This window comes from Papaver somniferum, chromosome 10, assembly GCF_003573695.1.
Source record: "Papaver somniferum cultivar HN1 chromosome 10, ASM357369v1, whole genome shotgun sequence".
NCBI classification, from domain to species: Eukaryota; Viridiplantae; Streptophyta; class Magnoliopsida; order Ranunculales; family Papaveraceae; genus Papaver; species Papaver somniferum.
The window spans coordinates 98,864,863-98,890,721 of NC_039367.1; the positions used below are offsets into that span (position 1 = coordinate 98,864,863).

At 37.8% G+C, this 25,859-nt stretch overlaps 1 long non-coding RNA gene across 1 annotated transcript; it reads left to right on the forward strand.

Annotated features, from left to right (window-relative positions):
• Nucleotides 1-16,762: 16,762 nt before the first annotated feature.
• On the forward strand, nt 16,763-19,170 carry LOC113317627. The gene is made up of 5 exons (XR_003343779.1): nt 16,763-16,995; nt 17,162-17,207; nt 18,021-18,102; nt 18,367-18,605; nt 18,850-19,170. It is a non-coding gene; the product is annotated as an uncharacterized LOC113317627 (long non-coding RNA).
• The last annotated feature ends 6,689 nt before the right edge of the window (nt 19,171-25,859 follow it).

A 25,859-nucleotide genomic window follows, 5' to 3' on the forward strand; every position in this document is an offset into this window, starting at 1 on the left:
ATTTTAAACCCTACGGAAGGGTTATATAAAAAAAATAAAAATAAAAAAATCAATATAAACTGTTTGCAGGGAAGGACGACGATTACAATATCGTCTCGGCACCTCGGGTTCGTAAATGACATAGGAGTCGTGGCCCGAGTCGACTTTAACGGTTCATCCCCCGTCTGGTACGGGAGGTAAGTCCATCGAAACACTCACGAATCTCCTGTAAGCGAGTTACTGTATTCCTTAAGGTGATTCATTGATTGAGGACGAATTTGGACTGTTTTTAAATTCCTAGTAAAAGGCAAGGCCTGGCCAATACAAGATAAGGGTTTGGATTTCATCACCGTTCCCTTCTTGCCCGCCTTAGGAAAACGAAACCAAACGCGAACCTAAGCCTAAAATTTTGACTAGAAAGAGACCGATAAGGTAACGAGCTTAATAGGAAACTCGTTCGAAAAATATTGGTTGCTCTTTAAGCATACTTCAAAGTTCATGATGGTTTCTGTGAGTTGAATGCGTGACTGCGCCACCTTCTAATGCGGTGAGGCCTTGGGTATCAAAGCTCTACTAAGCTTCCCTCGCCTCTATTCAACTTACTTTGACTCAGATTGATTCCAGAGGGGTTTGCTCAAATTGCAACGAATTCCCTTTCGAAAGATAGAAGCTGGTCTAGAAACAATCTAAGTGGAGCCATCATGCTTTTTGTTTGCTAGAAATCTTTAGGTTTGTTTTGGTGGAGTTGAGTCGGCCTTGTTTGTGGTTGTGTAGAATTCCCTTGCAATTAAGAATGTCGAACTGGTATGATAGAAGCCAATACAATGAGTATCGACCTGAATTTGAATATGGACATCATCAGTTTTATGACCATGGTGGGAATAGTAGTTGGGAACGCCAACCTTTTCAAGGTTATGGTTCATACCATAGTGAGCCAAATTACTATCCACACACGAATTGGTCTTACGAACAAGAAAATCAGGAATATTATAGTACTAGTCATGCGTTTTTGGAAAATTACTTAAAAACTAGTCCTGATTATGACATTTCTAAACCTGTTCAATCTCTAGAAGAAACCTACCAACAAGTTCGAAGGGAGTATGAATGTGCAGTTAGTTCAAGAGAAGAGAGTACACAACGGTAAAGATATTCAATGAGACTTGTGAACGCATAAGTGTTACGCTCAGTGAAATTCAAGCACGTTTAGAGGCAGAAAATGAACAGTTAGCTAATGCTGCTCGAAATAATCTAAATTTCCAAAATAGTGTTTCCAATTCTACCCTTGATATCAATAGTGAATATTTACCCAATCTAGAGGACGAGGTTAGAATAAAAGACACTACTTTAGATGAGGTTCATGATGATTATGATGAAGATAATATTGATGAAGAATCATACATTTGTAGGCATAGTGATCCGGAACTAGTTACTCCATTTGAGCTTCATAGTGATAATATTATTTCTGGTTCAGATCCCAATAATTTTAATGATTATTCACCTATTCAAAAGGATGTGGATCTGACTAGAGATACCACGGTTTTAGACGGTGTAGTTCATGATCCTTTATCCTACAGAGTATTGGACAATCCATTATTTGATGAACTTATTAATGGATCGGAGGAAGTAACTTTGATTAACACCTTAGTTAATGAGATTTTATTAGAAACTTTCTCTTATAATCCTTTATATAATGATGGTTTAGAGGAACCGGTTTATCTTGAGAATTCTGTTTCCGAGTCGAACGATTTGGAAACAGTAGTCTTAGATGAACTCGTAGAGATTAGTGAGGATGAACCTGACTTAGAAGAATCAATTGCCCATTTTCAGGAATCTGATGACCTAGAAATTAGGGAGATTGTGACCAGCCTATTAGAGACGCCGAAAACTCTAAGTTTGGGGGTGATTATCGTTCTCCGTGTGCTTTAACTCTTAAAAAGGTCCCTCACTTGGGACTTGAAATCAATGCCTCGACCATTCTAAAAGATTATCTTCATACACGTTTTCCTAAATCTAATGGTGTCCATAAGGAAATTCAGTCGTTAGAAACCCATCCTCTGGTTGATGTGGTTTACCCAGGCTATGATTCCAAGATCGATTTTGTTTTCCCACCAAAAACTTTTCTACCAATTGTGGGAACATATGAGTTTAAAATGTGTCAATTTTTAAGTTTTGAGACTAAACCTAATTATTTTAGGAGATTATGGTCGACACATCTGTTTAAGGATGACTATCACTCTCTGGCTTGTGGAATTCTCCTTTTGTCAGCTCCTTTTGGTTTTGAAGACCCACAGTTATTCCGATTAATGTTATACGGTTCGAGTTGACTAAACCTTTCCTAAGTCTGGCTGAAGACTTTAAACTTAGCACTTCTGGGGAGGTAACCCAATCTCATGCAACCCGGTAATATCCTTCCTTAACTCTTTTACTTCAAATGGTAACAGTTTCTCCTTGTTCATGTTTTTAATTTTATCTTTAGAACATTGAGGACAATGTTAGATTTAAGTTTGGGGGTATTGGGAGAAACTTTATAGTTGCATAATAAATAAACTCCAGAGCCTAAAAATTTATGCTTATTTAGGATGGCACTAACCAATCTAAGTGGATGGAAGCATTTTGGTTTTAGGAGTTGAGGGACCAATCTGACTAGATGGAAACATCTAAAGAGTCTATTCATAAAAGCACAGAGCTCAGTTGTTAGGCGTAACATGATAGTTTCACCATATCTCGTTGAGTCATTTTCACTTCTTTTTTTTGACGTTGTTTTCTTTTTAAATATGTTTCTAAGTGATTTGGTGGGGCTTACGATTCAAGTTGTTACCAATGCTATGGTGAATTAGAGTGATTGAGATACCATGAAAAAAGGGACACCTAGTGAGTTAGGATTTTATTTTCCATATTAGTTTTGCTCGAGGACTAGCAAATAATAAGTTTGGGGGTGTTGATAGACACATTTATGTGTCTAATATGTCTCAATTGTATGTATTGTTAGTGCTCGATTTTGTATTTATTGTGTTATTTTATGTCTTTGTAGGAAATTTTAGAGAAATAAGCCCTTGCGGCGAAATGGGCTCAAAAAGTGGTGCTTCACACCCCAGGATAAAGTGTTAAAGGCACCCCAGAAATGCGCTAAAAGCACCCGGAGGAGTTGTTAAAAACACCAGAAAAATTACTGTTTCAGCCCCAAAATTACTATTTCCGCCCCAATTGCTAAAGAGACCCCAGGAATGGATAAAGGGGAGGTCCCTTTCTCCAAAATTTGAAATCAGAAAAAGGCGGGAAAAATGACGCATGCAACTGGCAGAACTTTGGGAAGAATTTTTTGACGTGTTTTAGTGAGATTCAATCGCTGAAACTTTGTTGAAAGATGTGGTATATCATAACAGAGCTGGTATGGGTGTTTGTTGCGATCAAATTTGGCTAGAAAATTCAGCAGATGAAATCAGAGCAGACCCGTACGGGAGGAAGCTATTCACGGGATTTCTTGAGTTTTGTGGAATTTGAGCGTGTTCAGAACATGTGTTATGACTCTATCAATAGGCAGAGGCGTGACAGATCTAAATGAGGAGAGTTCTGCAGCTGTAATACGCGTGCAGGAGACGAGAAGGGAAAGAAAATATTCCCAAAATATTTTCATTTACTGCCCGAGTAATGAAGATTATATGGAGTGAATGAGGGAGATTTCTTGCGCCTGTTGGGTATATATAGAGTTATAGGGTCGAAGGAAAGGGCGTGTCGAGAGTTTGGGGTCGATTGGGAGACCACAAGGAGGTTGCAGAGGCGAAGAGAAGAACTGCAGGAAAGCTTCCTGCTGCTGTTGAAGAAGAAGGAGAAGACGAAGAACAGACGTCCCAGGACCGTCGTTCTTCAACAGTATCAACAGCAGCAGCTAAGTATCGTTGTTTTACAACAGTACACTTCTATCGTTGATCTCTGGACGCCTTTTGTGAGTCGTAGATTCACTGTTTTATACTTTTTCACTCTTTTAATCAAATTTTGAGCATCAATTATGTATTTTGAGAACATGATTAATATGACGAGTTAAACCCCAAGCACTGGGACGACGGAGGAGGTCGTGTTTCATCCATGTGGTAATTTAAATTAATTCTTTATTTACTTTTTGCACCAATTTTAATTGAATTAAGATTTTAATTAATTATTTGTGATTTTATTTGATGGAGCATGCTTAGTCTTAGGGATTCTTGATGCGCCATGCTCATAAAATACAAGTAATATTCTATAGAATCTACTTTGGCAAAGAATAAAGTTAATATTTGTTTTGTTTTGAACTATAATCGCCTAGAATTAAATTCTGAACCACTTGAAAATGAAAAATGGTCGAATCTTTAGTCCCAGTTTCTCGCACCAGTGTTAATATTTTTATTGTATATATTTATTTTTTATTAAGTTTAAAAAATTATCCTTCACAAGTCCGAGAGTTTGAACCTCATTACTACAACCCACGAAAAATCATTAATCAGATGAGCATTCTTATGTTGTTGCGCCTCAGCTTTCCTTTTGCCTCTTTCAGCAACATGCATGGAAGGTTGAACATTGTATTTTTTACTGAATAGGCATCTGATGTTACTTCGAGTGTCTCGCGACTCCTCGGTTTATACATTTTTTGTTCTTTCCAGTAAGGCTGGAGCAGTAGTTGCTGTTCGCTTAGCCGCTTCATGGAGTTCTGAGAAAGTTTGGAACCGGAGATTTTCCAGCAAGGCTCTGTAGACAGGGATCATCCCGTTGATGCACAAGTCCACCAATTATTGTTCAGTAACATTAGGATCATGACAATCCAAGGCTTGAATTCTGAACTTCTTAACATATTCGTTCGGATGTTCGGTGTTTTTCTGAGCCATTCTCCCTAAGTCAGAAAGAGTAATCTTCTCTGAAACGAAAAATTATTTCCAGTAGAAGGCATTAACCATTTCTCCCCAATTAGCGATGCTCCTTGGTACGATATTGTTGTACCAAGTATATGCTCGGCCGGTCAGAGACTTTGATAACTCCTTCAGTCGGACGACATCATTGTGTTCATGTTCTCCTAATGCCTCCAAGAATCGAGAAACATGCTCTCGGGCGTTCCCCGTTCCATTGTAAAGTTTGAACGTTGGAGAAGTATATCCCTTCGGGAGAGAAATCCTCTGTACAGCAGAGGAATAGGGAGGTTGATGACGATGGACAGATGGTGCCTTGCCCTTTCCTCGATCCTTCATTAATCGCTCTAGATCTTCACGAGTGATGAAACCGGCAGACACCTTTGTTGGCGGGTTTTCGCAGTTTTGTGGACTTCATCATCGTCAACTGTTTGAACTGGAACAACTTCAATATCAGATGTTTCCTCGGTTTTTCCTTTCTCCTGAATCTTCTCTGACATCTTGTCAGTGAGAGTTTTGAGATAATTGCACAACTCTTTCTGTGTTGCAGCCATGTCAGTATGATTTTTAGAGAGAACTTCCCGAAACTTCATGAGATCGGCTATGGTAGGTGGATTTTCTATGACCTCTTCGGGATGCCGGCCGAAGAGAGGATGATTTTCAACGTTGGTTTGAGAGGAGTGGTACCACCATCGTTGGAAGCAGGAATGGTTTATGGAATACCATCATTGTTATTGTTGCTAGTGCCAGCGTCGTTTGCATTTGTAACTAACCCAGACCTAAGACCAGCCATTTTGTGAGAATGTGAGATTGCAACCGAGAGATTAATCTCCTACTGTAGTCGCCAATCTGTAGATGGGAAAAAATGAGACGCAGGTTTTTTGGGAAAGTGGAGAGTCGAGCGTGATGTCGAGACTCCTCAACCGAGTGAACTGCTAAACCTCACACAGATGCACCGCTGCAAAGGGGGTGCTTAGATTCGGGAAATCAATCTATATGACTCCAACCTAAACCAAGACAATGGTCATTCCAGAGTCAATTCAGTCGCAAAGAGTGAGATGGGTTGATCTGTAGGAGGGAAGCTGAGAGTTGTGTGGGATCAGTGATGATCAAGGATTGTGGGTGTGTTGAAGGTTTCTGCAATATTGCTGAACTGCTGAAGTTGAGTTATGTGAATAAGTTTATATCGAGTTGTTGACGGATAATGATGATAATCGATGATTGATAATATTCGATCCTTATGTTTTCCTCGATTTAGACTTATTTATATTGCAATAATGATGCACCACTGATCCCTGTAAGTGTGACGGTTTCTTGAGTGAAAGAGTGGGAAAGTGGGAGATCGTGGTAAAGTCAGTTTCACGTTGTGCGGATACTTGACTGATCGTGCACCCACTACTTTGCTAACTCCTTCAACCGTTTACACGACATACGCACATTTCTCGTTGTGGATGAATCCACATGCCATAGACCGCCAGACCAAAACCCTAAGTGATATCTCCCCATTTGTGACGTGATTGATATTTCACGAATCGTGGAGTCTGCAAGGCAGACGTGTATTAGTTAGTCAGTTGTTGACTGATTTATACTGTGAGTCTAGTTTTGTTGAATCGAGCATAAGTGGTGAATGCTCAGCGATTCATGGATTGAACATGTAGTTCTCTGAGATGTCAATGAATTACTGACTAGAGCGACTGAGCAAGTATTGCTCAACTCGACGAATTGCCGAATATTGAGGGTTTGTCGAGCAACTGAGCAAGTATTGCTCAATTCGGCGAATTACCGAATATTGAGAGTTTGTCTAAGTATTTCTCAATTCGAACGAATTGCCTAATATCGAGAGTTTGTCGAGCAACTGAGCAAGTATTGCTCAATTCGACGAATTCGATAATTTTGGTGTGCAACTGAGCAAGTGTTGCCCAATTCAACAAAATACTGAATATCTATAGTTTGACGTGCAAAGCAAGTGTTTCTGAATTCGACAAACTACTGATGAATTACCGAATATTGATGGTTGGATCAATATTCGAGCAACTGAGCAAGTATTGCTCAATTCAAAGTATTATTTACTAGTGCCGTGACCCAATAAAATATTAATCAAAAATATTGGTGAATTACCGAATATTATTAATTTGGATGTTGATTGCTGAATCAACATAATTTTGTGTTTGAACTTGCTCAGAATGGTGATTCTTGGAGCGTTTGTTCGAAACCCTAATTTTTGATCAATCCTTCAATAATTGGTGAATTAATGAAAAGTCATGAGTGGAGAGGGACCGACCACATGGGATGATTAGCGTCTATGTGATGCCCAGTGCTCGAGTGAGCATGCACCAGGGTTCTCAGTTTGAGAGTTGGTGAAAGAACGATGATTAAATGCAGGTTTCATCATTTATTGAAATATTGCTGGATTCAGCATTAGGTGAAAAAACCTAGGTATGAGAGATGAAGACCGACCAAGAGAGCATGGGACCGGCTCTTGGTGGTCACAGTACAAGTTGTTGGTTATTTGAAGGATTCTCCAGTTGGTTGGAGAGAGTTGGGGCCCAGTATGAGCAATTGAGCAAATTAGGTCAGAATTATGAAAACATGTGGGACCGGCTTTTTGCAAGCCCTAGGAATGACTCTGGTCAGTCATGGAGGCATGCACGTGTTGCCGTGGTGTCCGTGTTTCCATACTGAGAGTTTTAGTATTTTCTGATGCGCGTTCGAGCAACATAGTGAATTTTCAGAAGAGTTTCATCTTGACTGAGAATTCTCGATTTTTGTTGGAATGAGCATGTATGCTCAATTCATCAATATTTTGAAAATATTAAAATAAAAGTTTTTTAATATTTAAAATTACTGTGAGAGGCTATCAAGTCGTGTGACTATGTTGGCTTTTGGTTTTTCGTGATTTGAGCAATATTTGAGAAAATATGGAGAAATCATGAATTTTGCTCAAACCCAGGAGTTTCATGAATTGAGGAAAATAATAATTATGCAAGATTAGGGATTGCAAGGTGTGGGACCGACCATGGCTAGGGCATGGCCGTCCGGCTAGGTTGCCCGGTCCCGCACACCTTTCCCTATTTTATTATTTTTCATGAATCCTTGAAGTTATGGAGAATCCTTGAAGTTATGGAGAATCCACGAGTTTTTGTTGAAACGGAGGAGTTTCGTGAGATTAGGGAATAATAATTATAAAAAGCTAAGGATTGTGAGGTGTAGGACTGGCAACGGCTTAGGCATGGCCGGCCGGTTAGGTTGCCCAGTCCCGCACACCTCTCCTTATTTTATAATCTTATATCGTGAATCCACCAAGTTATGGAGAATTCACGAGTTTTGCAAAAACAAGGAAAGTTGCTAAAACCAAGGAGTTTTCGTGAGTTCACGAAATAAAAAAAAAAGGAAAATAATGGGAGAGGCATGGACCGACCATGGCTAGGGCACGGCCTGCCGGCCGGCTGGTGGGCCCGGGCCTGGGCGTCTCTTATTATTTTATTAATATTTATTGTTTTCTCCTGTTTTGCGAAGGATTCCTCATCATTTCATATTTTTGGACACTCGTTCGTGCATCCGGGTGCTCAGTCGTGCATCATTGTCGAGTACACGCTCACCATTTTTGTGGGGCTTACTCAGTGATGGTCCAGATGCCCGGTTGCTGAGTATTTATTACTAATTTATGAAATTCAGTGGTGAATAATTCATGAAACTGGGTAATAAAGATGAGTAGTTTTTTTATCATCAATTCATAGGATCAGCCGTGGATTCGACCATGAATTCGGAATAATAAAATAGGTATTACCATTCCATGGGATCGTGGATTCGACCATGAAATCGGAGTAATAAAATAAGTGGTGATATTACCATTTCATGAGACCGGCCGTGGGTTCGACCATGAAATTGGAGTAATATGTATTACCAGTTCATGAGATCAGTCGTGGATTCGATCATGAAATCGGAGTAATACATTTATCTATTACCATTTCGATCATGAAATATGAGTAATGAGATAAGATAGATTATCTTCTAGGAATTCAATGGTGAATGTCACGGTAGAATTTAATCTCATGCGTATAGTCAGTGAAACAACAAGTGTTGCCGAAGTCCTGAAGACGTTATTGCTCTCAATCTTACGGAGAACCGCCTGGGTCTATACACGTCTCTCTCATAGTCAGGGAAAAGTGAGTATCACCGACGTCCTAAAGGCGTTATTTCTCTCAATCTTACGGAGAACCGCCCAATCGTTCTTCTATGTAGAGGCAGGTACCTCTATCTAGTCAGGGAACAACGAGTGTCACTGACGTCCTGAAGGCGTTTTGTCCTCTCAACAAAAAATTATGTATGGAGGACCGCCCAATCTTTCTTCTACATAGAGGGACGTGATGAAATGCACAGCATCGAACGCTCAGCAAGTGGGAGGCCTTTCGAGAATCATATTCATCGTGGCTATGAGAGGTACTCGATCAGAGATCGTGAAAACGGTTCATGAATCGTAAAATATGATCGTCACATGCGTTCCTGAAGCCGGGTCAGAAACATGCAGTATCATGATTTTAGGATTTTGACTCTTGTCGAAAATCCACCATCAACACCATGGAATGGTAATACTCGTTTTATTATTCTGAATTCATGGTTGAATCCACGGCTGATCCTATGGATTGATAATAAAAAAACTACTCACTTTTATTACTCAGTTTCATGAATCATTCTCCACTGAATTTATTAAATTAGTAATAAATACTCAACAATCGGGCATCTGGACTATCACTGAATAAGTCCCATAAATTGTGCGAGTGTACTCAACAATGATGCACGAACGAGCACCCAAATGCACGAACGAGCATTCAAAATATGGGCAAATGAGGAATCCTACACGGAACATGAGAGGGAAAATAATAACATTAAAATAATAAAGAGGCGCTCATGGGTCGTGCCCACCGGCTGGCCGGCGTGCCCTCGCCGTGGCCGGTCCCATGCCTCTTCCATTATTTTTCCTTATTTTTTTTCATGAACTCATGAAAACTCCTTTATTCTAGAAACTTTCCTTGTTTGAGCAAAACTCACAGTTTCTCCATATTTTCACGATTTCATGAGAAATAATAATATAAAATAGGGAAAGATATCGCGGGACCGGGAAACCTAGCCGGCCGGCCATGCCCTGGCCGTGGCCGGTCCCACACCTTGCAATCCCTTGTCTTTCATAATTATTATTTCCCTAATCTCATGAAACTCCTCCGTTTCAACAAAACTCATGGGTTCTCCTTAGTTTCACGGTTTCATGAAAAAAATAATATAAAACAGGGAAAGGTGTCATGGGACCGGGCAACCTGGACGACCGTCCATGCCCTAGCCGTGGCCGGTCCCACACCTTACAATCCCTAGTCTTTCATAATTATTATTTTCCTCATCTCATGAAACTCCTCAGTTTGAGCAAAAATCATGGTTTCTTCACGTTTTCTCAAATATTGCTCAAACCGTGAAAAAGCCAAAAGTCAACATGGTCACACGACCGACTAGGCTACTCACGAAAATATATTAAAATATTATTATTTTAATATTCACGAAATATTGATCAAACGAGCATACTTGCTCATTCGAGCAAAAAATCAAGAATTTCAGTCAAGATCAAACTCATCTGAAAATCCACAATATTGCTCAAACGCACACCAGAAAATACCGAAACTCTCCGAATTGAGACACGGACATTATGGTGACACTGGCATGCTCCCTTGACCGGACAAGGGTGGCCCTAAGGCTTTCAAATAGCCGGTACCACACATGTTCACAATTTTGACCTAATTTGCTCAATTACTCATATTGGGTCCCAAACTCTTTCCAACCGACTTGGAATTTGCTCAAACGACCATTATTGGTCCCGTGACCACCAGGGGTCAGTCCCTCACTCCTCCATAAATTAGGTTTTATCACCTAATGCTCAATCGGGAATTATTTCAATAAATGATGAAACCGACATTTAATCATCATTCTTTCACCAACCGGTCAACTAAGGACCCTGGTGCACGCTCACTCGAGCACTTGGGCGCCACATGGACGTCCATCATCCCATGTGGTCGGTCCCTCCCTCACTCATGACCTATTTTAAACAATTCATCAATTGACGAACAATTGATCAAAAATTAGGGTTTTGAACAAACGCTCCACAAATCATCATTCTGAGCAAGTTCAAACACTAATTAATTTATGTTGATCCAGAAATCAACATCTGGATCAATCATATAATATTCAGTAATCTACCAATATTTTAATTAATATTTTATTGGGTCACTTTACCAATAAATAATTCGTCAAATTGAGCAATACTTGCTCAGTTGCTCGAATATTGATCCAATTATCAATATTCAGTAATTTATCAGTAATTTTTCGAATTGAGCAATATTTGCTCAGTTGCTTGAATATTGCTCCAACTATTAATATTCAGTAATTTATTAAATCGACGCTCAGTCGCCGAACTTACAATCTTTGCTAATATGCGCAATGTCAACATCATTCAAAGAACTACGTCTCAACAGACATGTTCGATCCATGAACCACTGAGCATTTTTCATTCATGCTCAATTCAACAAAACCTAGACTTACGGTCTAATCAGTCAACAACTGACTATAAATACATGTCTGTCATGCAGACTCCACGATTCGTGAGACATCAATCACATCACATGGGAGGATATCAATTAGGGTTTTGGTCTGGCGGCCTACGGCATGTGGATTCATCTACAATGAGAAATGTGAGTAAGTCGTGCAAACGGTTGAAGGAGTTGGCAAAGTAGTGGGTGGACGGTTAACCAAGTCTCTGCACGACCTGAAACTGGTTTCACCACGATCTTCCACTTTCCCACTCTTTCACTCATGAAACCGTCACACTTACTGGATCAATGTGTCCGCTATTCTGACAATATAAATAAGTCCCTGGATCCACGATTGAACAACAACAATTTTTCGAGAAATCACTCTCAAAAATTCCATCAATCGACCAGAACTTATTCGAACTCAACAGTTCATCAATTTTGCATAAACCTTCAACACATCAACAATCCTTGATCATCATTTATCCCACACAATTCTCAGCTTCCCTCCTACAGATCATCCCATCTCCCTCTTTGTAACCGAATTGACTCTGGAAAGGCCATTGACTTGGTTTAGGCCGGAGTCCTACATATTGATCTCTCGAATCTAAGCACTCCCTTTGCGGTGCATCTGTGTGAGGTTCAGCAGTTTGCTCGGTCGAGGAGTCTTGTCCACACGCTCGATTCTTCACTTTCCCAAAAAACAACAAACCATTTTTCCCCATCCACAATAGGATTTGCTGACAGAGAAACAACACCATGTTGTCAGAATAGATAAAATGAGGTGTGCCTAGAAACAGATGGAGATCTTTTAGCAGCTAACTGATCGATGTCGTATGCGTCAAAAATAAATTACTTTCTCACTACTCAAAATATATAATATAAAAAGGGCAAGAAAGGATCGTTCCCATAGAAAGTACTAAGGTTGTCAAGTTGTTTCGGTTTCCTATAAATGACAATGGGGAATTTCCTGATTTTTATAAACAAAAAGTAAAATAAAAGCAAATAAAAACAATAAAGCACGCAAATCAAGGATGAAAAAAATATTGGATAAAGGTTTCATCTTCAATTGTAAACAAGTTTTTGAATGTATGAATAGAATTCGTATTTAATCTCGCTATCATCAAAAGCCCTAGAATACCTTATTGCAAGAATACTCCGTAAATTTCCTAAGTTCATCAACACACACATTAAAGCTGCATATGTGAATTCTACCTAAAGGATAACCTAACGCCTTGCGCTAATTCAGTTCAATTCCTAGGAGCATTAAGTTTCAGAAATAGGCTAATCAATGCAATTTTATACATTGCACATGACAATTCGGACAATGGTCAAACTCTACATATGATTACAAGAGTGTATCACTACAAACCGTAATCATTTCATGCTACTCGTATTCAAGGTTATCGCTTGATGATAAACCCTAAAATAGCTACAGATATGGATATATGTTCAATCAATTCTAGACTCAACCAAACAAACATTCAACCATATTGCAATACATCAATCACGCAATTATTATAAACCGTAAAAAATGAACGATGATTTTGAGAGAAAACTAATTCATAAATCAAATAACATGCTCGCAAAATCCGACTACATCTTTAACCAATAATAAAAACTCTAGCTCATGCTCATGGAGTTCATAACAAGAATAAAGATAAAAACTTTCATGTTTAAAACCCTAGAATCAAAAGTAGAGGAAGAGATAAAGATCGCATCATAAGAGAATAGTTTCTTTTATAGGCTTCTCCTGGTTCCACTTCCAAAAACAGGGCGTGACCCCAAATAACTGAACCACTTTATCTGACTGCTTTCTTGGCCCAATACCCTGACACATCTCGGCCACCAGGCCCATAGTTTCACTTGATATGCTTGTCAGTTTTGCAGAATTGACAAGCAACTCCAGGACACTCTAGCACCATCAGAACCACGGCTAGATGAAGCTAAGTCTCGGCAAAGATGCCACAGACTAACCCATCTTGCAATTCCGGCAACCCACTATCCATGGCAGAGAACTTATCTTCTTGTAAATTCAAATCCAACAGCAACACCAATTCCCATTGCAACTCAGTTTCATGCACATTCCCTGTATATCAGTTTTCCTAACATTCATCTAAACAACAAACCATTCATTCCCATCAGCTCACTGCATCACCTCAGACAGCATCACTACCATTTGTAGCTCCCTTGCAAACTCCACCAATCCAGCAAACCTGCACAATCCACTGCATTACATTGCTTCAGCTGTATTTCCATTTCCACCAAGTCAAGATCCACTGCCATTTTTCAGCTCAGCCGTAACTTCCTTCGGTTCATCCTTGCAGAATCCCAGGCATACATCTAATCAGCTTCATTCACCGTCTCAGTCATACCAACAACAAGAGCACCACCTGCTTAATCTGAGCAAACATTTCATCTTCTGTTGCACCCACACTGACACCAGCTACCACCACCAGTTCATCCACCAATTTCAGATTGAAACCAAGCTAGAACGCAGTTGTATTTCCTTCTCAGCTCCCAACAGCACCTGTAGCTTCATGCCTGCAATGCCTCAACCCACTATCTCAAGCCACTGCATTTGGTACCTGAACCTAAGCATTCATCTAAACTCACCACCAACTCCATTCTGCAGCTTAACCACTGACTTCATAACCATTGCAACTTTGATAATAACAGCAGCTTCAAATCAAACCCAAACAGGCTACAACTTCTTCATTTCCTTCTCAGCTCAGGAGCTGTAGTCTCGACCCATTAATAAACATCAACACCTTAATCTCCTCCATCTAATCAACCCTTAACTGCATCTATCTTCTTCCCTGCAAATTCGAGCTCATACTGCAAAACCCATCTTCTAATTTCACAAACCCTCAAACATTTCTTCCATGGTCTGTTCTTCACCATTTGTTTCACTAACCCCAAGCACAAACCACCTGTAACGACATCAAACCACAACTGTGTGTGTTTCTCGGCTTCAATTCTTCTTTTCTTCTCTCTCAATTCGAGTTTTGACCATTACCCATCTGATATTCATCCACAATTCTCCATTTAAACTCTGAATCAGCTTCCAAATCTTCCCATGAAACCCTAAATATCAACATCTCTGACTTCTCGATCTAACCAACAAAATCATCTCCTCCATTTCATTCTCGAGTTGATTCAGCAACTGAGATGTTGCTTCGCCTCTTCTCTCTATCGATTCTCGGACAAAAACCTGCAGCCATTTCTTCACACATCTCTTGGTTTCAGGTGAGTTGTAATGAGAAGAGAATTCTCGATACAGTGTTGTGTAGTGAGCTGGGATGGCTATTTGCACCCACTGATGGAGATGGACCACCCAGTAATAGCCCCATAACCAGTGACTGGATCCAGATAACACCGGCCTGTGAAATGACCATAATACTCATTTTGCGCCTATTTGCTCATAATAAACGTTTTCTTCTTGTTTTGCTCCAAGTGACTCCATTGCACCTAATAATTTCAAAAGCAAACATAAGATACATAATTTACAAGAAAAGTAGCAAAGAAAGCATAAACAAGAGGTAGATATCAAGGTATTTATAACACCTATCAAATTCCCCCACACTTAGACTTTGCTAGTCCTCGAGCAAATCAAACAAAATAATTCTAAAACATACATACAACTCCGTGTCGTATAGGCTACGGTCACACTTAGCACCTATAACAAGGCTTTAAACCCCTAGGTGTCCCTAGTGGACGAGTTATAGTCTCGTGAAGGTTTACAAGAGGTGTACCTACAAAACCTATACTTCCAAACTCCAGCCACCTGTGAAAATTTAAGAATGACACTAAATATTTTTATTAATTGGCATACTATCAATGATTACAAGAGGAAGTACCCACTTTCAAATCCAATTCATAAATTAGTGATATAGCTTCATTCGGAAAGTTGAACACAACCACAATCACGTGAAAAGATTAAGAAGATGGATATAAAAAGTAGATGGTAGCGGGATGTTGACTAAGGTGAACGGTGTTGCCCATATCTGTCTGAAGATCACTGCCAAAACAAACCTAAAAATCCTATTGGATTGAGCTACTGGTCTGAATACTAATATCAACACGACTGGCATATACAAGGGAACCAGCGGTCGACAAACTTAATTCTAGATCAATTCACTGACATATACAAGGGAACCAGTGATCGATTTTATTCAACACAATAATAATATATTTTTTTTCTTTTTTTCAAATTGACAACATGATTGGATCTTTTGGATCCAAGCGCATGATTCTTGTCAGCAGATTACATGGTAATTCCCATGGATCCTGCATTCCACGCTTGTTTAGGCGATGAAGACAGGGAGAACACACATATTGCTATCCTAGTGTCAATTTTTTATTTATATATATATATATATATATGTACACCGTTTGGTCAAATTGGTCTGGTCTTTTTTTTTTTTTTTAAAGTAACCCAATCACTCTATTTCTTCCTACAAGTGATAACAATTTGATACTGGTGCCCCACCAAATCACTTAGAGAAGCAATATATAAATATGGAAAAATAAAAATAGAACGTGATATGGCGAAGACTCCGAGATATGGTGACAACTATCATGTTATTTATTTTTATATTTTATTTATTTTTATATGAATAGACTCTACTAATGGGTTCCTCAACTCCTACAACCACGATGTTTCCATTAGTGTAAGGCACAAGTTTCCAGACTTAGGAGTTTATCATCTTTTTTTTGTTTCTTTTTTTAGTTTTTCTACTTTTTTTTTCTTATAAACACAAGGAAAAACTAACAAGGCTAAAAACTCTATATGAGAACACTCCCCCACACTTAAACTTTACATTGTCCTCAATGTAAAATTTAGTCAATCAAAGTAAAGTTCAAGATAGGAAATTCATAACATGATATATATACATAATAAGAAAATAAAATGCATAATAAAAACTCATACTCCAACTCATAGCTATTTCTGAACAATAAAAGATAAACACTAAACAAGCTATTTAGTTGGCATCTAATCCCAACTTAGCGAATATATATCCGATCGTTAAGAAAAAATGGAAAATGTAAGAAAAGATCCTGCTATTAAGACCCGATACACAAAAAGGTCATACTGCTACAAACAATTTACAAAATGGTCATGTAGCAACGTTAAGTCGGTGGGGCACCCTAATTCAGAGTTAAATAGATTGGTAAATTTACCAACCTGACCTTAACCTACCTATAATAGATCTGTTACCATAGATCGTGTTTATGTTCATCTCAAGGATACCAATGACGGACAGGATTAGTCACAACGACACACCATCTATAACAGTTAGGGTTCTCATCTCCTTCTTCATTACCTGCCGCCGTTTCTCTCTCCATTTCTATTCTCCAAGCTCTGTAACAATGGCGATTGAGTGAAGAATGAGAGATTTCGAGTGAGTTTTATTAGCAACAGATCCTTGTAAGATAAAATAGTGTGTCTTTATGGTTGATTTAACTTTAATGGTGTTTTAGTGAAGACTTTCGAGCTTAAACTAGTAACTGTTGTTGAAAACCCTAGTTTTTGTACAAGAGAACGTCACAGTGTTTGTAAACATAGTGAGGTTGGTAATCACAAACCCATATTGTGAATGTTTCATTTTCAGAAACCCCAATTTAACGAATTTAGGGATTTTTTTCATAAACCCTAATTAGGAAATTGGGGATTAAATCAGTGTTATCTATTACTGTTGATGGTTGTGTTACTGTTGATGTTATGTGTCTGTGCAGGAAATATGTGAGAAGTTTTAGGGTTGAAGAATCTGATACAAATAAGGTTAGGTTTTTTTGATAATGTTAATGTGAATTGTGGTGGATCAAATTGTTTTAGTGATATTGTTCATGCTTCATATCAATTACCACCTAGGTTCAGGGAGACATACCCATTTTAGTTGTTTTCAGAATCCCTAAATTTCAGATTGTAATTTTCAATTAATCAATTTTTATTGCATGTATAATTAAGTTGCTGAGATTTTTCGACTATTGGTAACAAATAAATACAGTAATTGTTGAGGATTGTTCGACATCAACTGTAGGTTTAGTGGAAGAGTTAATGAGTATAGTTCAAAGATGGGTTGTGGCTGAAAACGACTATAGTGGAGTCTTAGTTGAAGAGATTGGAAGGTTAATATCCAATTTCAGTCCATCAAAAAGTTTGGTTAATGAATACTGCAAATTATTAAACTTATATGAAATGTTTGAATGGAAAAGTAATGTTAATTTTTGTTGTAGAATAACTATCATATTATGTATGTGCATGTTAGAAAACCAGAGTTGTTTGATGATGAGAATGGTGATGTTGCAGAACTTGTAGATGAATGTAGAACTACAAACTGGAACCACCTACTCTAGACTGGAGTGTTGAATTTTTGCTTCTGATACAAATTCTACAGAGCCAAATCCCTTGAAACTTCAAAAGCAGTAGCTCTAACATCTAACACATCTTTGATAATCAATATGTACTGTGCTCGAGTGTTTTAGTGATTCTAGTGTATACCTCAATTTGTTTTGAACTTTTTATTGTTTATGTTTTTTTGTGGTTTTCTTTTTTTCACAGCTTCATGTTAATTTTTCCCAACTTCTTTTGCAGGTTTCAAGGATGCCCAGGTGAAGTATCATCTTCCATGCTAGCCTGGACGACTTCGGTTTCGAAAATTTCCATTGCATAAATGGTAAGGGCATCCAGTCATTATATTTTATACTACTCTTTAGGATTCTACATTATCAATATGATTTATTGGGTTTCCTTAGGATATCTTATACTACTCTTTAGGGCATCCAGTCATGATATTCCAGTCATGATATTTTATACTACTCTTTATGATTTATTGGGTTTCCTTAAGGAGAGTTTACTGAATCTCCTCCTAAGCTATTTGTGATCTTTAATCTACTAATAAAATGCTAATGTACATTTGCCTTCCCGTGTGTTTCTTAAGGTAAGGCTTTCTACGAAGGAAGAGCCAGAAGTTGCTATTCCTCCTGCAATGGATGCTTTATTAAGGATACATATGATTTGGAAAGTGACCAAGATCATGGTCCACCAAACTCTAGTGGCACAATTTCATCTCAACTTGTAGTGAAGCTTTGCAAACTGGAAGCTTGATTGGAAAGCAGGGAGCCACGATAAAATCTTTTCAAGAATCTTCCAACTGTATTGTTCAAGTAATTGGACCAGGTATTCTTTGTAACATTTTGGTTTTATTAGGAATTATTTATGTTTGAGGCTAGACCATCCATATCTCTATTAGCTGTTCTTTGTTATCCTTAACCCATATTAACTTAGCAAAAAAAAAAAAGAAAACCCATATTATACTTGTTGTCTTTATCACCGTGTAGATCCTTCATAATATTGAGATAACTAGTTTCTTGTTGCAACTTAAATTCTAGCAGAGGTTCATATTAATTTTATTTTGTTGTAGATCTATACGAGTTGGAAACTTAAGGGGCAGTGTACATGTATCATGGGTTAAAAGATGAGTCAGAGCTGCCACGTGTCCAAGATGAGTCAGAGCTGCCACATGTCAAAGATGGCCCACGTCATCAGATGCCACATGTGATATTTAACTGTGGTTAAGATTCTTGAGGTAAAAGGGAGGGCATTTTGGAGACAATTAACACCGTTTTTTCCCCAGTCATGACAATTTTGTAAACCAATTACAAAAGTATGATCATTTTGTAAACGGATTATAAAAAGTAGGACCATTTTGTAACTGGCCCAAAAAATTCCATCTACTTAGAAAGACTAGTGTTTATTCTAAATTGTTCAAAAATCTCTAAAAGTTAGAGTTTTGATATGCAAATATCCAAAATAAGAAAATAAAGATAAAATATTTGAGAAATAAAAGATAGAGATAGATACACAAAATCAGTGAGTTGTCTCCCATTTAGCGTTTGGTTTAAAGTCGTCAACCCGACTTGCAAGACGAATTCTCCATACACCAATAATCGGAAAAGTTGGGGATCCACCCATAGCACCTGTTTTGCAAACACTAGCTTCGGACAAAAATTAATAATATAAAACAGAAACGAAGCTATCAACCGAAAGAAGTTTCCCCCACACTCATTCTTGTCCACACTTGGTAGCGGATATAAAACATAAAATGCGGGAACTTCCACGGTTTCTTCTTCCAAAACCTGCATAGTATGAGAATCAAGTATCTCTAATGGTGGAAATCAAGAAACAAAGTCATTCAACAATATTCTCGAAGCACATACATTCAAACCAATAAGAGGAAAAGGAGAAGAATCAATATTTAAAGTGTTAGACAAACCTCGCACAATCTCTTGTAGCTCGAAATCCTCTTCATCCTTAAAAAACTCAAGTGAATTACTCACCTCTTGTATATCGTGGTCCTCTATCAAACCTTGCAACCATTCTTCATCCGTTTATGCCTTGACCAAAATCTCGGCATCAAAATCATCAATACAATCATATGCAAGCTCAATTGGGTCTTCCACAATATTGGTCATACCAGTTTCATTTTCAACATACTCCTCTTCATTAGACTCAAACCTTGTTGCAAGGAAATTTTGTAAAGCACTAGTTTTATCATACTCATGTACCTTTTGAATAGGTGTGTGATCATTATAAAGATCAAGAGTTGAGTCAACTACACTAATCTCATCAAATATCTCCAAAGGTTGGTCCTTTTCAACACAATCATCTTCATTTTCAGACTCATCGTAATAAGAATCGTCATTAGTTTCCCAACCTTTATCACGACGTCGTTTAAGTTCCATACGAATGGTCTTACTAATTTCATCGACAAGCTCTTCCGAGGCTCCATCATCTTTCAACTTGTATAATTTATGTACAAGTTTCCTAACATTCACACGCTTACCACCATTAACTACAATAGGTTCTCTTTCCCATGAGTCTTCTCTTTGAATGGGTGAATGATCATAACTACGATCCAGAGTCGGGTAAGAAAAAGTGTTGCATAAATTGGTTTGTGCGACGTTCTTTCTATCACGGTCAAGTTGGTCTAGTCTTTGTTGCATGTCTTGAAATCCATTCATAATCTGCATACAACTCGAATAAAGCCAATTAGAAGTAGAATTATCCCACCGTGGTGGTTAACTTACATACCCACCACAAGGTTGTTGTTGGTATGTATGAAAATCACTGTAAGGTTGTATAGGATATGCATCATATCCAATAAATTGGTTTTGATTGTATCCCATAGATGGTGGGAAATTATTATAGTGTTGAGGTTGTTGAAAATCGTATCCATTGTTCCAATATGCTTTGTCCATAGAAATTGGTACCTGAAACAAGAGTTCTCAAAACTATGTTAAGGACCAGAAAATAAGAAAATCCAAAACAAAAATAAGAAACAAAACTAAAAACAAAAAATAAGAAACCAAAGACAAGTGACAACCGCTGCGTCCACGGCAGCAGCGCCAAAATTTGATCGTTGTCGTATGCGTCAAAAATAAATTACTTTCTCACTACTCAAAATATATAATATAGCAACGGCAAGAAAGGATCGTTCCCACAGAGAGGACTAAGGTTGTCAAGTTGTTTCGGTTTCCTATAAATGACAATGGGGAATTTTCTGATTTTTATAAACTAAAAGTAAAATAAAAGCAAACAAAACAATAAAGCACGCAAATCAAGGATGAGAAAATATTGGATGAAGGTTTCATTTTCAATTGTAAACAAGTTTTTGAATGTATGAATATAATTCGTATTTAATCTCGCTATCATCAAAATCCCTAGAATACCTTATTGCAATAATACTCCGTAAATTTCCTAAATTCATCAACACACACAATAGAGCTGCTTATGTGAATTCTACCTAAAGAATAGCCTAACGCCTTGCGCTAATTAAGTTCAATTCCTAGGAGCATTAAGTTTCAGTAATAGGCTAATCAATGAAATTGTCATACATTGCGCATGACAATTCGGACAATGGTCAAACTCTACATATGATTACAAGAGTGTATCACTACAAACCGTAATCATGTCATGCTACTCGTATTCAAGGTTATCGCTTGATGATAAATCCTAAAATAACTATAGATATGGATGTATGTTTAATCAATTCTAGACTCAACCAAACAAACATTCAATCATATTGCAATATATCAATCATGCAATTATTGTAAACCGTAGAAAATGAACGATGATTTTGAGAGAAAACTAATTCATAAATCAAGTAACATGCTTGCAAAATCCGACTACATCTTTAACCAATAATAAAAACTCTAGCTCATGCTCATGGAGTTCATAACAAGAATAAAGATAAAAACTTTCACGTTTAAAATCCTAGAATCAAAAGTCGAGGAAGAGATAAAGATCCCATCAAAAGAGAATGGTTTCTTTTGTAGGCTTCTCCTGGTTCCACTTCCAAAAACAGGGCGTGACCCCAAATAATTGAAGTGAAAACTATTATCACGCCCATTTTTCAGATTTTGGACACTATGAAATCCAGAATTTTTAGAATTTTGTTTTTCGTTTTTTAACAGTCTTCTCTTATCTGTATCTCCTTCGTTTTGATTTTCATTACAAAACCTCTCCCCGATTAGGTGGGTATTCACCATGGATCCATACCTCTCCCTGAAGGCGAGAAGAAGAAGGAAGAACAGAGTGAATTGCTGGTGGTATGAAATTCCATTGAAATTGGTTGGTAGTTGCTGTTAGTTGAGTAATGAATGGAAGAGTAAAGAGTTACAGATAAAAAAGCTTTAGTGGGGGTTAGACTGAGGTTCTGGTGTCGATACTTCTTCATGCTGGGACCAATTTGCCGCCAACCTAGCAGTGATTTTAGAAGGTGTTTATAAAAGGGATCTGTTGCAGTGATTTTAGTGGGTTTTGTTGATTCGATTTGTAGGAGATTTAGCTTGTTCTTCATCTGAACTTCAGCTGGAAACAAGTCGTTACTGTGACTGATTATATAAACGCATTGAATGGGTTTTGTGTTGTTGAATTAATAGTTGTGGTGTTTGTTTTCCAAAGGGGTTGGGACACATTTCAGAAGTATAACAAAATTGAACTGTAATGCTAATTCAAGAGAATGAATTTGGGTGAGTTTGGAAGCTATAGAAGGTTGAAGCTACAGCAAGATGAATATAGCATACAACCTTTTCGAGTAAATGCCTGAACCACTTCTTCTTAAGTTGTTTGCAGCTGCTAGCAATGGTTTGATGGCTGTGCAATGGGGATGTTTAGCACTGGCTAGTTGGTGTTCTCGACGCCAACTGAGAAGACAGGAAGTAGATACGGAAGTATGATTTGTATGAGTAGTTTGAGAAGAAAGATGAAATTGCTTTTATAACTGAAGTGGTGAGAACTATTGTCAAAGAAGTGTGAACGTGATTGAAGAGTCTGACTCAATTTAGTAGTATTCATGAAGAAACGAAGAAAAAGAAGAATTTAATGCTTTTGAATTTTCTGATTCATGTCCGTTCTGAATAGATCACAAAGTAACTTAGGATGTTTTGTTGCAATAATGGGGCTTCGGTATTCTTACTTGCTGATTTAACGCTCAACAAACAGGGAAACGTGGAGAGATGACAGCTTAACTTAGGCTGTTTTTTTTGTCCATTATCGTGTGCACTCAAGATTCTCCTAGTAAAAAGGTCAACCGAATAAAGAATTGTCTTACTTCTCTCGGCAGAACATGAAGTGGTGAAACATAGAATTTTTTATGCCTTGTTAAATAACGTCTGCCAAGCTGGTGAAGTCCACTAGTAGCTAAAGGACGTGCCGCCACTTACTCCACTCATTTTTGCATGAGTTATAAAGACGCCGCATCTTATTTCCTATAGAAGTAAAAAGAAAGCAAATGGTTTTAAGCACCATTCTTACATTGCTCATGAAGGCAGCATCTCTCCGAAATTGTAATTGCGGTGAATTGAGAAGGGTGTCAAGATTCTATATTTCCAGCTTTTTTTTTTTTTGCATAACTTGTTATGCAGTTCAGAAAACGGTTGCATAACACGTTATACAACTACTTTTTTCTTAGTATTGAAACCAACAAAAAATAAGGTTGCATAACTTGTCATGCACCTATAATAATATCTACATAACATGTTATGAGTCATGAAAATGGATGCATAACCTGTTATGCATCCGAAAATATGACTGCATAATGCATTATGCATCGAGAAAATTGTTGCACAATCTTTTATGCATCGAGAAAATAGATGCATAACCTGATATGCATCCGTAAATATATATGCATACTGCATTATGCATCAATTTTTTTTTATGTACGCACTAAAATCAACCAAAACAATGGTTACATAACTTGTTATAGATGCATAACTTTGTTATGCAGTCGAGAAAATGGTTGCATAATTCGTTATGCGTCTGCAGAATGTGTTATGCATCTTTTTTGGTGGCTGCATAATGGTTATATAGTCAGTTATCGAAATTTTGCCTAAAATGATGATCACCTCCGATTTTTTCATGAAAAACAAAAATTTGATATTGTTGTTTGTACTCGTTGCGTAACTCTGTTAAAAAGATTTTCAACGATATTAAATTTGTAAAATTCCAAGGCACCGATTTTTAGATATGTTATATCCAAGTTGCGTTGCCAATTATACCCCTGATGCATAACCCGTCATGCGGATGCATAACCCGTCATGCGAATGCATAACCCGTCATGCAGACATTATTAATAATTTCATATAATTATGGGTGTCACGGAAATAATTATGGGTGTCACGGTACCTAAAATTAATTATGGGTCTGATAATGAAAATATTATATTTTTTGGGGCCTGCGCCTAATTTTTCCTTCTTATACGGAAAAAAGGGGGAAATAATTTTTGACTGACTTGAATGACTTACGAGGGTACTAGTCGGGTAAATACACGTGCAACAAAGGACTACTAACTAAAAAGCCTACAAGCGGAGACTATAAAAAAAGCAGTGACTAAATCCAACTCTCAAATGAGAGCTTCTTCCTCCTTCTTGCTCAGATCTAGTTCTTTGGGCTAGATCTGAGCAAGGATATTTTATTTTTTTTGAATAAAAATAATCTAATTTGTGTCTTTAGGTTTTATTTTTGTTGTTTTTGGTATCTGTGGACACATTTCTTTGCTGTTTGGGCGATCTTTTCTTCGTCTTTTGGACGATTTTCTCTTCGCTTTAGTAGAGATTCTTTCAAATCTTCATGGTGTTTCTTGGATTGCTATTCTCGATTCATCAAGAACATCAACGATTCTGCCGGGCGTCGCTTTGGATTCATCTTCAACAAGAGGGATTTAGGGGACCCGGATTCGTTTGGATCTACAATATTTTGGGAGAAATACTCCATTTCTTTTGGAGCATCTCTTATTGAAGAAGATAATTATTTTAAATGGTCGGAGTTGTTTCCGGTTCGCACCATCATTCATCACTACTACATCTACAAAAATTGGATGTTTTTGCAGTTCATGGATCTTTCTCTTCGCGATGTACTTGCAATTGTTGTCCTCATTTGTATTTGAGTTTTGATTATCTTGTATTTTGGTGTTTTTGATAATCTTGTAAGCAATCATATAATCATCATTTTGGTTTGAATGAATTGAAATGATTTCCAAAAAATAAAAACAATAAAAAAAATAAAAGTGAAAAGATAAATATAACCCTCAACTATGTTAATTGCAACCTTTAGTTAAATGAAGAAAATTGTTAACCGAAAACTTTATGGGTAGCCAAAACTCCTTTTAATCTTCATCTCTGTGAATACCAATATTCTGCAGGGCACGTGTCACGATCTCAGTGGTTTTATACAAGATAACTGTGTAGCCTTCGCTAGACAGAGGAATCCAAGTGACAGAGGATACCTTCGTAGATCTACTTTATCTCGCCCTAAGAAGGACGTCTCGATGGCTAAGATGAAATAAGTAAAATCCTAGTCTATGAGGAGGCAGCTGGCGATGGGACATAGGTAGATGACATATCTAATCAGCATTAAATGCACAAATATCTTATCTACACGCATAATCCAAGCAGGTGAAGAGAGATGATGTGGCGGAACCTGAATGGAAAAGGCCAGCGGTGAGCGAAGGTACAGTCTGTATTAAGGCTGAGAAATTCCCGAAGGAACGTGGGTCAGCTGAGGTGGCTGAGTTCGACTGGAGAAAGCACGCGGCGAACGAATGTACCATTTGTACGGAAGGTATATCAGGGAACGATGGATCCAAAGACAACAAAGATATACCTGGAGCAGAAGGGGCTATAAATACCAAGCCTCACCAACAAACTAAGGGCATTCAACATCTAGGAGAGAAGATCTAGTCTTAAGCTTATACCTCTTTAATGTTTAGAACTTAAGTATTTACTTCAACTTGAGTTATCTCTATTACTTTGAGAAGCATTTAATATCTTTGTAACCACCATAACTTAATACAAAAGAATCACTCATTACCCCATGGACGTAGACGAAAGTCGAACCACGTAATCTCTTGTGTCTCATGATAACTTAGTGCCT